The 6,933-nt window shown below is 39.7% G+C and overlaps 1 pseudogene; it reads right to left on the bottom strand.

Moving 5' to 3' along the window:
- Window positions 1–6,222: 6,222 nt before the first annotated feature.
- Window positions 6,223–6,933, bottom strand: LOC147444571 (uncharacterized; annotated as a pseudogene).

Here is a 6,933-nt window from a genome sequence, read left to right as displayed (position 1 = left end):
CTAAATCTAAATCTAATCTAATCTAGCTAAACTTAAATCTTGCCCTAATCTTAAATCTAACATAAATCTAAATCTAATATAATCTTAAACTCAACATAAACCTAAATCTAATCTAATCTTAAATATAACCTATGTTACCATATACATGTGGTAGTGATGTGTGTGAACACACTAGGACCGTCGGGCCATTTTTTCCCTCTTTAGGAGGTTTTTTCCCCCGAGCATTGTATATATGCCCATTACTCTAGGGCTATCTATGTTTCCATTGCACACTAAGTAACATACTCTCTATTGTGTGCCTTGAGCTCCGCTCCCTTCATCTTCTCCAAGCTCTGTGCGTTTCTCTGCAACCCTACTTCCAACAATTGGTATCATAGCAGGTTACGTCCTCTCAGGTTTAGTCGCCAGCTGCTCCAGCATACGCCTGCTCACTTTCTCCGATTACAGTGAGGTTTGGCGAGCGTTCGGGCTGATTTTTTATTCGGGCTCATTTTCGGCCTCTGTTTCCACTACAAGTAGTACTGCACAGGCTATTTCGTCATTTGGTGTAGAATTTTTGTCAGTGATGTTTTCTGCATAACAGGTGCCTTACAGTCTTCTACGATATGTGTTATATAGCACGTATTGTTCCCGTTTTGTTTCTCCTCTTTTCGAGCATTTTTCACATCCGGTGCAGCATTTACCATGGTTGACAACAACACAGATGTGTTCAAGATGTTTGCTACTGAGGACAGTTTGGATGGGGACAATTACCCTATGTGGGCTTACATGATGCAACATGTTCCTGTGTCAAAGGGAGTCTCGAATATTGTGCAAGGCATTGATGTACATCCTGGTTCAGAGGATGCAGGCGATGTTGAGGATGTTGTAGGTCTTGCTGCAAGGATTGCTGCTATTAGAGTTATTTTGCCTATGGCAGAACAATCTCGTTGGGATGTAAAGGATGAACAAGCTTATGCATTGATTGCGTTTTCTGTGAAGTGCACCATTGTTCCTCACATTTGTTCAGCAAAATCTACAAAACAGACTTGGGATATATTGGGTGGTCGTTATGCAAGTCGCAATGAGGCTAAAATTGCTTACTGCATAAAGAGCTGGAGTCAAAGATTATGCATGAGGAAGATGATATGGACAGTGTCCTTGCTAGTGTCAAGGATATCAATGAGCAACTTATTTCTGCAGGTGAAGTCATTTCAGATAGTTCCCTTGTGCAGACTGTTCTTGATGCCTTACCAAATTCCTACCAGACTTTTGCTAGTACTTGGAGACTGCTAACCCAAGGAAATCCTGAAGTTATCAAGTTTGATGCATTATGCACATTGCTGTTGCAAGAGTCACTTTCCAGAAACAACAGGACTAGGTAGCATGCAATTGAACATGCTTTTATTGCTTCTCAAAGAAAGGGTGGTAACAGTAATGCAACCACTTCTTATGGTACTACTGTGAGTGGCAAAACTTCTGTTCCTAATGCTTCTGCTCGCAGCAATTCGTCTGGAAATTTTGGTGATAAGGGCAAAAAGAAGATGTGTTGCCATTATTGTAAATCTAATGATCACTTGATTAAGAAGTGTCCTAAGTTGAAGGCCAAAGAGGATAAGAAGAATTAAGAGGGTGGTTCCATTGCAAATGTTGGTTCCACTATAAATGCAGCCATTGTTACGTCTTCTGTAAAAGGAAACTGTAATGCTGATGTTGATGTAGAACGGGCTTTTAGTGCAGAGTGCACTTACAATCCTGCTATCCATGATGCATGCTTCTCAGTTGCTACAGATTCACATGTGTAGTATTCAATAGTGGTTCACCTCTCTTGAGTCTGTCCCTCATGGGAATCAATCATTTGTGCCAACCATGCCTCTTATCCGGTTCAGGGAGTTGAAAAGATTGTGCTTACTATTGAAAATGGCAGTTCCTTCACACTTGTTGATACACTTTATGTACCTGGGATCAAGAAGAATCTCTTGTCTGTATCTACACTTGCTAGACTTGGACTTGTAGTCAAATTTGTGGATCACAGATGTACAATTCATGATCTCAGTTTTGGTGATGAAATTGTTGCATCTGGCCTTTTGTGTCGTGGGTTGTATAAGCTCACTTTGTATGACGAGTGTGGACAAAATTTTGCAAATGCTGTTGTTGCAGATTCAAAGGCTATTTCATATGCAAACTTTGGCATGCACGTTTTGGTCATCTGAATTTTTCCAGTTTGCTGTGTTTGCAAAAATCTAATATGGTTTCTTCTTTGCTGCCTCTTGAAGCACTTGTCAAACATGTTTGTGAAGGCTATATTTTGGGTAAGATGCAGCGTTCTAAGTTTCCAAAGGATGGTTCAGTTCGGGCCACATGCAGGTTGTAACTTGTGCATAGTGATATTTGTGGGCCCATGCAAAATCCGTCCTTGGGCAATTACCTTTACTTTGAGAGTTTCATTGATGATTACTCTAGGCATGCATGGATATTTCCGCTTAAAGCAAAGTCCGAAGTTTTTATGTGCTTCAAACAATTTCTGGCTATGGTGGTTGAAAATGTCTCGAAATGTACTATGGGCACCCTCCGTTCCGATCGAGGGGGGAGTATATGTCTCATGAATTCAATGCATTTCTGGCTAGTCGTGGGATAAAACACCAATGTACTGTGCCTTATACACCTCAGCAAAATGGTGTTGCTGAGAGGAAAAAAAGGTCACTTACGAAAATGGCACTATGTATGGTCAAAAGTCAAGCTTTTTCGCATTCTTTTTGGCTTGAGGACATCATGTGTGCCACTTATGTACTAAACAGGTGTCCTACGAAAGCTTTGGAGTCTATTACTCCATATGAAGCATGGCATGATAGAAAGCCTTCTATTGAGCACATGCGTGTTTTTGGATGTTTGGCATATGCTTTGGTGCCACAAACACAGCGCAGAAAATTGGATGATAAGATTGTCAAATGTATTTAGGTTGGTTATAGTGCTGAAAGCAAAGGTTACAAGTTGTATCATCCGCAAACAAAACGTACTCTGGTTTCACGGGATGTAATGTTTGTGGAAGATTCCGTTCAGCCCTTGCTATCATGTACTAGAGACAGTAATGTAAGCTCACAGGACATTTATGACACTTTGTTGCATCTTTTCAGCGGCAGTGGAAATACGAATGTAAGTTCCAATGAGGCAAATGTACAGCCTATGGGGGTTTCTAAAAATGTTATAGATCAGCCTATTACTGATGCAAATGTACATGATGTACTTGATGAGGAAAGGGCTGAAAATGAGTAGGCTAGAGGTATGCCAAAATGGCTGGTGCACACTTTACGTGACAGTAAATTGGATGCACCTTTGTCTAGTCATTCTCATTCAGGCTCTCGCCATGCATCTTATGCATCAGGTTGTTATGCTTTGGTTGTGTCTAGCTTACATGATGTTGAGGAGCCTCTGTCTTTTGATGAAGCACAGAATTCAGAAAACTGGATGGCTGCCATGCAATCAGAATATGATGCACTTATAGAAAATGAAACATGGACTTTATGTGATTTGCCTCCTGGAAAAAAGGCCATTGGTACGAAGTGGGTTTAGAAGTTGAAACGCAAGCCCGATGGTGAGATCGATCGCCATAAGGCTCGACTTGTTGCAAAGGGTTATGCACAAAAAAAGGCATAAATTATGAAGAGACTTTTTCTCCCACTTGTCGTATGACTACTGTGCGTTTTCTACGTGCATTGGCAGCTTATTTTGGTTGGGATGTGCATCAATCAGACATTGTTACTACTTTCTTGAATGGTGACATATTTGAGGAAGTTTATGTAACGCAGCCTCGCCGTTTTGTCATAAAAGGACAAGAGGACAAAGTGTGTAGATGTAAGAAGGCTTTGTATGGGTTGAAGCAATCTCCTCGTGCTTGGTATGAGAAAGCCGAAACTCATTTGGTCAAACGAGGATTTTGTAAGAGTCCAACAGAAAGCACATTGTATGTAAAGCGTGAGGGTGATGTACTTCTCATTGTGGTTCTTTATGTCGATGATTTGCTGATCACTGGACCAAATGAGAGACATATTGCTAAATTTAAGGCTGATTTGAATGCTACTTTCAAGATGAAAGATTTGGGGATGTTGCATCATTACTTGGGTATACAATTTAAGCAATGTGATGGTGGTATTGCCTTGTGTCAGAAAAGTTACATAGAGACATTGCTATGTAAGTTTGGACTTGAGGATTGCAAACCTATTGCCACTCCCATGGAAACAGGTTTGAAGTTGAGTCTCCATGATGCTCGCGATCCTGCTGATGTCACTCTCTATCAAACTGCTATTGGCTGCCTCATTTATGTATGCAACAAAGGCCGAATATTCAATTTGCAGTCTCACAGGTCAGTAAATTTATGCATAGCCCAGGGTCTAAGCATTGGCAAGCTGTCAAGAGGATTTTCCGCTACCTTAGTGTCACTTTACATCTTGGCTTGTTTTACCCCAAGGTGGGATCATTGCCGCAAGACTTACATGCTTTTTCGGACTCAGATTGGGCTGGTTGTTTTGACACGCGAGTGTCCACAAGTGGTTTCAATGCTTGGGAGTTTATGTATATCATGGTTGAGCAAGAAGCAACCTACTATGGCCACTTTGAGTTGTGAGACTGAGTATAGGGAAATCTTCATAGCTACGGTTGAGTGTGTATGGCTCAGATGCCTTATGGTTGATTTGGGTGTTGGACAGGACACTGCCAACACTATCTACACTGACAGTCAGAGCAAATTGGAAGTTGCGAGGAACCCAGTTTTTCATGCTCGCACAAAGAACATTGAGGTGCATTACGACTATGTCAGGGAGAGGCTCTCAGTAGGAGAGATGGGCCAACACAGGACAACCTTGCAGATTTTTTCACAAAGGCATTATCTCGTGAGAAGATTGAAGCTTTCCGCAAAGCTTTGGGCTTACTCCCCTTTGTGGACAGGGATCATGTCCTCAAGGCATGGCACTTCCCTTTACTCATGTGCCAGCTCTCGTTCACCGCATCACTCCAAGGGGGATTTGTTACCATATGCATGTGGTAGTGATGTATGTGAACACACTAGGACCACCGGGGTATTTTTTCCCTCTTTAGGAGGTTTCTTTTCCCCGAGCATTGTATATATGCCCATCACTCTAGGGCTATCTATCTTTCCATTGCACACTAAGTAACATACTCTCTATTGTGTGCCTTGAGCTCCCTTCGTCTTCTCCAAGCTGTGTGTGTTTCTCTGGAACCCTAATTCCAACAACCTAAACCTAAATGTAATCTAGCTTAAATCTAAATCTAATCTAATCTTAAATCTAACCTAGCTAATTTTAAATCTTGCCCTAATCTTAAATCCAACATAAATCTAAATCTAATCTAATCTTAAACTCAATATAAACCTAAATCTAATCTAATCTTAAATCTAACGTAAACCTAAATGTAATCTAACTTAAATGTAATCTAACCTAATCTTAAGTCTAATCTAAATCTTAACCTAATCTTAAGTCTAACCTAATTTTAAATTTAGCATAAATTTTAAATATAAGTTAAATGTAATCTAACCTAATCTTAAATGTAATTTTAAATTTAACCTAACCCTAAATCTTAATATAACATTTTATTTCATATTTTCTCTACTTTTTAATCTCTCTCTCTCTCTCTCTCTCTCTCTCTCTCTCTCTCCCCCCCCCCCCTCTCTCTCTCTCTCTCTCTCTCTCTCTTTTCTTTAAACAACAACTTATGAAAAATGACAACAAAATTATGCAAACGACAACTCAAGTCCAATTTTCCAAAAGACATGATAAAAGAGCCACATTTTGAAGATTATTTGAAAAAATACCATATTAAAGTTTATGACATACTTCAAATTTTTTAATAAAAATATCCACTTTTAGACATTATAAAATTCACTTAAGCCTTAAAACTAAAAAAACTTTTAAAAAATCACTACATTCAAGGGATTCCAAAACCTTTAGACTTCATTACTGATTGCAAGACAAAATATATTACAATGATTGAAAAGAATAAAAATTCCCCTTGTAATGTCTAGGAGAGATCTTTGACCTTCTGCTTCAACATCTCAATGGTTGTTTTGCGTAAGTGACCAGATTTCTTTATGTCAAACCCATACACAAGGATTTCCACATCCTCTAGATTGAGTGTCCACACGACAAAACTTCCTGATTTTTTCCCTTTTTTCTTGGTTTCACCATCTCAGGATCATATTTTCCTTTCAACGGATCTTCTCTTTTCCCTCTCCTATTGTCGATGTTTTGTGCTCTTCCTTGGGCCAACATACATCTCCCTTGTTTCTCCATAAATAAGAGATAACAAATCTGCTGAAATCTGCACATTGTTTACACCACTAGCCACAACATTACTACTCCTTTCGCAAAGACCACCATGGTGCCACGCAAATGCATGTTCAAGCTGAAACGTGTCATCCTTGAGCTCTTCAATCATCTTCACCTGCTTTATAAAAAAACTCTCCCACCATTCTAGAGAGCTTGCTGGGAAATACACATGTGCACCATGTATTGTCTCCTTGATCTCATTTAGGCATTGAAGAGGATCAATAGGGCAGTTTTCCCTCTGAGCTTTTTGTGTCTCACTTGTTGTAAAGAGAAACATGTACTTTTGTCATTGAATTTCACAATCAAGAACAAATAATAAGAACTTCAAGCCCTCCACTGGCAACCAATCTTCAAAGTTTGAGTATTTTTTACACCACATGAGAGTCTGTTCCTCTACCTGCTTGATTCTAAATTGATGTTGAAAACTATGATCATTGAGATGTGCAAATGATGGCATGTTAGTGGCGGCACCAATCAAAAAAGACCTAAAGTCATATGTTTCTTCCACAATTTTAATGGAGGGCTTGGGAACATAGACATCTTCCAGCAAGACACAAATTTGTGGAAGGTCAAATACGCTTTTCTTTGCCAACTTGACCGAGAACCCGCTAAACAT

The sequence above is a fragment of the Adiantum capillus-veneris genome, chromosome 13 (assembly GCF_014529385.1).
Source record: "Adiantum capillus-veneris isolate H3 chromosome 13, ASM1452938v2, whole genome shotgun sequence".
In the NCBI taxonomy this organism is placed as follows: domain Eukaryota; kingdom Viridiplantae; phylum Streptophyta; class Polypodiopsida; order Polypodiales; family Pteridaceae; genus Adiantum; species Adiantum capillus-veneris.
Note: the sequence above shows the minus strand (reverse complement) of the source record. Positions and strands in the feature narration are given on the sequence as shown.